Source organism: Heterodontus francisci, chromosome 22 (genome assembly GCF_036365525.1).
Source record: "Heterodontus francisci isolate sHetFra1 chromosome 22, sHetFra1.hap1, whole genome shotgun sequence".
NCBI lineage: Eukaryota > Metazoa > Chordata > Chondrichthyes > Heterodontiformes > Heterodontidae > Heterodontus > Heterodontus francisci.
In genome coordinates, this window is record NC_090392.1 from 31,663,556 (window position 1) to 31,671,414 (window position 7,859).

The following is a 7,859-nucleotide window of genomic DNA, read 5'->3' on the forward strand; positions in this document are numbered from 1 at the left end:
ATCTTCAGCACCCCCGCCCCCCACCATAGATCCCGACCTCAAGGTTAGAAAAGTATTTGGTTTTAAGTCAGTGAAGTGGGGGCGGGAGGTGGGTGTGATGGGGGGAAGATGAGGAAGAGAACAAAAGGGAAGGTGTGTGCTAGGGCAGGAGAGATTATAGAACAAAGATATCATTAACCAAAGTTAAGAGACTGTTCATGGTGAAGGTGAAAGACAAAGTGTTTGACTCACCTGGAAGTGGAGTGGAGCGGTAGACAGCGGATCCAGGAGGAAGCAAACCTGAGCAGGAGCAAAAAAAATCAAGATGGGAGCTTGAGGCCCTTACTCACCTGGGAGCGGAGCAGCAGACAGTGGTTGCTCACTCGCTCTCTCTCTCTTTCTCTCTCTCTCTCTTTCTTTCTCTCTCTCTCTTTCTCTCTCTCTCTTTCTCTCTTTCTCTTTCTCTCTCTCTCTCTTTCTCTCTCTCTCTCTCTTTCTCTTTCTCTCTTTCTCTCTCTCTTTCTCTGTTTCTCTCTTTCTCTCTCGTTCTCTCTTTCTCTCTCTCTCTCTCTCTCTTTCTCTCTCACTGTGTTGGCGCGTGCTGAAGAAAACTGAGTGAAACCACGGGAAATCTGTAAGCTCATTGGTTGGTAAGTAACAGCTCTTTTTGCCTGTAAACAGCGGGAAAAAAATCAGAAAAAAAGTTATTTTCTTTTTAAACCCGAAAATAGCTACCTTGTGAGTGTTAAGGTTGGTACTAGTAAGGTTTCAGTTTGTGTAATTGAATAATAATTAATAATTAATGAGAATTGTGCTGTTGGACAGAGAGGAAGGCTGTGAGTTGTGTGTGAGGGATTTTACTGACGAAAGGAAGGCGGTGCTCTTTGGTCTCTTTCTTTTCCTTTTTGCTTTTTCAGCCTCCACAGTACAGGGGAAGAAGCTGATTTTCAAGTAATTGTCCATGTACTGAGAAGGGCAGTGGCAGAGGGAGGGAAAAACCAGCAGCAGAGAGGAAGGCCCAGCACATGGAGAGCAGACCTGCTTGAGAAGGGCAGTGGCAGTGGGAGGGAAAAACCAGCAGCAGAGAGGGAGGCCCAGCACATGGAGAGCGGACCTGCTTGAGAAGGGCAGTGGCAGTGGGAGGGAAAAACCAGCAGCAGCGAAGGAGGCCCAGCACAAGGAGAGCGGATCTGCTCGAGAAGGGCAGTGGCAGTGGGAGATCAAAACCAGCATCAGAGAGGGAGGCCCAGCACACGGAGAGCGGTCCTGCTCGAAAAGGGCAGTGGAAATGAGAGAGAAAAACCAGCAGCAGAGAGGGAGGCCCAGCACACTGAGAGTGGACCTGCTCGAGAAGGGCAGTGGAAGTGAGAGAGAAAAACCAGCAGCAGAGAGGGAGGCCCAGCACACGGAGAGTGGACCTGATCGAGAAGGGCAGTGGCAGTGAGAGATAAAACCCAGCAGCAGAGAGGGAGGCCCAGCACATGGAGAGTGGACCTGATCGAGAAGGGCAGTGGCAGTGAGAGATAAAAACCAGCAGCAGAGAGGGAGGCTCAGCACACAGAGAGTGGACCTGCTCGAGAAGGGTAGTGGCAGTGAGAGATAAAAACCAGCAGCAGGGAGGGAGGCCCAGCACACGGAGAGCGGACCTGCTCGAGAAGGGCAGTGGCAGTGGGAGATAAAAATCAGCAGCAGAGAGGGAGGCCCAGCACACGGAGAGTGGACCTGCTTGAGAAGGGCAGTGGCAGTGAGAGATAAAGACCAGCAGCAGAGAGGGAGGCCCAGCACACGGAGAGTGGACCTGCTCGAGAAGGGCAGTGGCAGCGAGAGATAAAAACCAGCAGCAGAGAAGGAGGCCCAGCACACGGAGAGCGGACCTGCTCGAGAAGGGCAGTGGCAGTGAGAGATAAAAACTAGCAGCAGAGAGTGAGGCCCAGCACACGGAGAGTGGACCTGCTCGAGAAGGGCAGTGGCAGTGAGAGATAAAAACCAGCAGCAGAGAGGGAGGCCCAGCACACGGAGAGTGGACCTGCTCGAGAAGGGCAGTGGCAGTGAGAGATAAACATCAGCAGCAGAGAGGGAGGCCCAGCACACGGAGAGCTGACCTGCTCGAGAAGGGCAGTGGCAGTGAGAGATAAAAATCAGCAGCAAAGAGGGAGGCCCAGCACACGGAGAGTGGACCTGCTCGAGAAGGGCAGTGGCAGTGAGAGATAAAAACCATCAGCAGAGAGGGAGGCCCAGCACACGGAGAGTGGACCTGCTCGAGAAGGGCAGTGGCAGTGAGAGATAAAAACCAGCAGCAGAGAGGGAGGCCCAGCACACGGAGAGTGGACCTGCTCGAGAAGGGTAGTGGCAGTGAGAGATAAAAACCAACAGCAGAGAGCTCCTTCTACCTGTCTCTACCCGTCAGAGCTGAAGTGTGGCGTCACAGGAAAACAGGTAAGTGATTGATGGGCATCTCTTCCGTTCTCTTTTTGGCCAAGTGGTTTAAATCAAGAGACGTTATTACAGCTGAAGAGTACAGTTAAGAAATTCACTTTTAAAATATTTAATATACAAATTAATGAAATAAATAGAATAGAAATGGCTGGGCAGGCGATGTGTTGCAGCTGTAGTACGTGGGAGCTGGTGGACGCCGGTGCAATCCACGTTGGCCACATCTGCAGCAAGTTTTGCCCCCTGGAGGAGCTTCGGCTCAGAGTTGATGAGCAGGAGTCCGAGCTGCAGACACTGAAACACAACACGGAGGGGGAGAGTTAGCTGGACACTGTGTTTGAGGAGAAAGCCACACCGCTTCGATTAATCACATCAAATTTGGACTGTGGTCAGGGACAGGAGGGTGTGACTGCAATTGAGGCAGGTATGGGGATCCAGAATTTAGCTTTCGAGGAGCCTCAGCCAGTGCCTTTATCCAATAGGTACGAGATTCTTGCTGCCAGTGTGGACGAGGGCACAGACTGCAAGGAGGATGAGCAAACTGACCACAGCACCGTGGTTAGGAGTACCATTCAAGTGGGGGGAGAAAAGAGAAATGTATTTGGATTACTGGATAGCATAGTTCGGGGAATAGATACTGTTCTCTGCAGTAAAGACAGGGAGTCCTGAAGGCTGTGCTGCCTACCTGGTACCAAGGTTAAAGGACATCTCTACTGGGCTGGGGAGGAACTTTGAGTGAGAGGGGAAGGATCCAGTTGTCATGGTCTACGTAGGTGCCAATGACATAGGTAGGACTAAGAAAGAGGTTCTGCTGAGGGACTATGAGCAGCTCAGGGCTAAATTAAAAAGCAGAACCACAAAGGTAATAATCTCCAGATTACTACCTGAGCCACATGCAATTTGGTGTAGGGTAAATAAGATTAGAGAGGTAAACACGTGGCTCAAAGATTGGCGTGGGAGAAATGGGTTCCAATTCATGGGGCACTGGCACCAGTACTGGGGAAAGAGAGAGCTGTTCCGTTGGGATGGGCTTCATTTGAACATGCTGGGACCAGTGTCCTAGCGAATCGTATAACTAGGGTTGTAGATAGGACTTTAAACTAATTAGTGTGGGGAAGGGTTCAATTGAAGAGAAGTTTAAAAATTCAAAAAGAAACGAGAGAGCAGAGGTGCAGGGCATTGAAGAGACAAACGCTAATCAAAGTGTGACAGGAAGAAGCAGAAAATATAAGCAGAAAAGTGCAGCAGAAATTAGAACCAGAATGAGTGATAATGGCAAAAAATCAAAGCTTAAGGCTCTTTATCTGAATGCATGCTGCATTTGTAACAAGATAGAGGAATTGATGCACAAATAGAAATTAATGAATATAACTTGATAGTTATTACAGAGACATGGTTGCAGGGTGACCAAGACTGGGAAATCAATATTCAAGGGTATTCGATATTCTGGAAAAATAGGCAAAAAGGAAAAGGAGGTAAGGAAGCTTTGTTAATAAAGGAAGTTATCAGTGCAGTGGTGAGTAGTGATGTAGGTGCGATAGATCGTGATGTGGAATTAGTTTGGGTGGAAATAAGGAATAGCAAGGGGAAGAAGTCACGGGTGGGAGTCATCAATAGGCCCCCGAAGAGTTGCCTCACTGGAGGACAAAGTATAAATTGGGAAATAATGGATGCATGTAAGAAGGGCGCTACAATTGTCATGGTGATTTTAATCTGCATATTGACTGGACAAATTAGATTGGCAGAAGTAACATGGATGACGAATTTGTAGAGTGCATCAGAGATTGTTGCTTCGAGCAATAGATTGCAGAACCTACCCAGGAACAGGCTATTCTAGATCTAGTAATGTGTAATGAGGTAGGACTAATCAGAGATATTGTAGTTAAGGATCCTCTAGGGGGTAGCGATCACAACATGGTAAAATTTCAAATTCAGTTTGAGGGCGAGCAACTCGGGTCTCAAACCAGTGTCCTCAACTTAAACAAGGGTAATTACAGAGGTATGAAGAGTTGTCTAAAGTGGGCTGGGGAAATAGACTAAGGGGAAGGTCAGTGGATGAGCAGTGGCAGACAGTTAAGCAGATATTTCATAATGCTCAGCAAAAATTTATCCTGGTCAATAAGAAGGACTCGATGAGAAGGATGAATCACCCGTGGTTAACAAAGGCTGTTAAGGAGAGTATCCAATCAAAAACTAAGACATACAAAGCGGCAAAAACGAGTGGTAGGTCAGAGGATTGGGAATGTTTTAGGAACCAGCAGCGAATGACGAAAAAGCTAATAAAGAGGGAGAAAATTGATTATGAAAGTAAATTGGCAAGAAATATAAAAACAAACAGCAAGAGCTTCTACGGGTATATAAAAAGAAAGAGAGTAGTTAAAGTGATCGTGGGACCCTTGGAAGATGTGGCTGGAGAATTGATAACGGGAAACAGGGAAATGGCAGATAATTTAAACCAATATTTTATTTATTGTTATTCAGAGATACAGCACTGAAACAGGCCCTTCGGCCCACTGAGTCTGTGCTGACCATCAACCACCCATTTATACTAATCCTACATTAATCCCATATTCCTATCACATCCCCACACTACCTACCTACACTAGGGCCAATTTACAATGGACAATTTATCTATCAACCTACAAGTCTTTGGCCGTGGGAGGAAACCGGAGCACCCGGCGAAAACCCACGCGGTCACAGGGAGAACTTGCAAACTCCGCACAGGCAGTACCCAGAATCAAGCCCGGGTTGCTGGAGCTGTGAGGCTGCAGTGCTAACCACTGTGCCGCCCTTTTGAAACTGAAACTGAATTTTGCATCGGTCTTCATGGTGGAGGATACTATAAACATTCCACAGATATCAGATAAGCAAGGAGCTAATGGGAGGAAAGATCCTGTAACAGTCTCTATCATGAGGGACAAAGTATTTGACCAAATAATGGGAATACATCAGACAAGTCGCCAGGACCTGATGGCCGACATCCAAGGGTTTTCAAAGAAGTGGCTGCAGAGATAGTGGAGGCGTTGGTCGAAATATTCCAGAACTTCCAGGATTCCGGGAGGTCCCAGTGGATTGGAAAACCGCTAATGTAATGCCCCTATTCAAGAAGGGAGGGAGACAAAAAGCAAGAAACTATAGGACAGTCAGCCTAACATCGGTCATTGGGAAAATGCTAGCGTCTATTGTTAAGGAAGAAATAGCAGGACATTTAGAAAAGCTTAACGCAATCAAACAGAATCAACATGGTTTTGTGAAAGGGAAATCATGTTTGACAAATTTGCTAGAGTTCTTTGAGGATATAACAAGCAGAGTTGATAAAGGGGAACTGGTAGATGTAGTGTATTTAGGCATTTGATAAGGTGCCACAAACAAGATGGTTGCACAAGATAGGAGCTCACGGTATTGGGGGTAATGTATTAGCATGGATTGAGGATTGGTTAACTCACAGAAGACAGAGAGTCGGGATTAATGGGTCTTTTTCAGGTTGGAAAGTGGTAACTAGTGGAGTGCTACAAGGATCAGTCCTAGGGCCTGAATTATTTACTGTCTATATTAATGACTTGGAGGGGACAGAGTGTAACATATCCAAATTTGCTGACGATACAAAAATAGGTGGGCGGTCAGATTGTGATATGGACATAAGGAATCTGTGAAGGGATATAGATAGGTTGAGTGAGTGCACAAAAACTTGGCAGATGGAGTTTAATATAGGAAAATGTGAGGTCATGCACTTTGGTCGGAAGAATAAAAAGACAGACTATTATTTAAATGGAGAGAGACTCCAAAAAAGTGCAGCACAGAGGGATCTGGGTGTTCTTGTGCATGAAACACAAAAAGTTAGCATGCAGATGTAGTAAGTAATTAAGAAGGTAAATGGAATTTTTGCCTTTATTACTAGGGGGTTGAAGTTTAGAAATAGGGAAGTCTTGTCACAACTGTACAGGGTGTTGGTGAGGCTGCACCTGGAGTACTGTGTACAGTTTTGGTCCCCGTATTTAAGAAAGGATATACTGGCATTGGAGGCAGTTCAAAAGAGATTCACTAGGTTGATTCCTGGAATGAAGGGGTTGACTTATCAAGAACTGCTAAACAGGTTAGGCCTTTATTCAATAGAGTCCAGAAGAATGAGGGATGATCTTATTGAAATGTACAAGATTCCGAGGGGGCTCGACAGGGTAGATGTTGAGAAGATATTTCCACTAGTGGGGGAATCTCAAACTAGGGGACATAGTTACAGAATAAGGGGACACTCATTTAAAACTGAGATGCCAAGGAATTTCTTCTCTCAGAGGGTAGTTTAGTTTAGTTCAGACATACAGCACTGAAACAGGCCCTTCGGCCCACCGAGTCTGTGCCGACCATCAACCACCCACTTATACTAATCCTACACTAATCCCATATCCCTACCACATCCCCACCTGTCCCTATATTTCCCTACCACCTACCTATACTAGGGGCAATTTATAATGGCCAATTAACCTATCAACCTGCAAGTCTTTGGCATGTGGGAGGAAACCGGAGCACCCGGAGGAAACCCACGCAGACACAGGGAGAACTTGCAGACTCCACACAGGCAGTACCCAGAATTGAACCCGGGTCACTGGAGCTGTGAGGCTGCAGTGCTAACCACTGCGCCACTGTGCCGCCCAACAGGGTAGTGAGTGTCTGGAATGCTCTATCCCATAGAGTTGTGGAGACCAGATCACTGAAAGTATTTAAAGAGGAGGTAGATAGATTTTTGACATTTCGGGGAGTTGAGGGCTATTACGAACGGGCACGAAAGAGCAATTGAGGTCTGGGGCAGATCAGCCATGATCTTATTGAATGGTGGGCAGGCTTGAGGTGTTGATGGCCTACTCCTGCTCCTATTTCTTATGTTCTTATGTTCTAAAGCATTAGTCCAGAGAGAGTGTTCATGAAAGAATAATGAGCAGCTGGATCCAAAAGCACAACATGAAAAACAGGCACATGCTTAAAAAAAAATCAAATAATAAAAAAAAGAAATAATATAAAAAAAGCCAGTCATGCTCTGAAATTGTTGAACTCAATGTTGAGTCTGCAAGGCTGTAGAGTGTCCAATCGAAAGATCAGGTGCTGTTCCTCAAGTTTGCGTTGATGTTCACTGGAACACTGCAGCAGGACAAGGAAAGAAATGTTGGTATGAGAGCAAGGTGGTGGGGAGAGTGGGGGTGGGTGGGTGTTGAAATGGCCAGCAACCGGAAGTTCAGGGTCATGCTTTCGGACTGAGTGGAGGTGTTCCACAAAGCGGTCACCCAATCTACATTTTGTCTCCCCAATGTAGAGGCGACCGCATTGTGAGCTGCAAATACAGTATACTAAATTGAAGGAAGTACAAGTAATTCACTGCTTCACCTGGAAGGAGTGTCTGGGGCCTTGGATAGTGAGGAGAGAGGAGGTAAAAGGGGAGGTATTACTCCTCCTGTGAT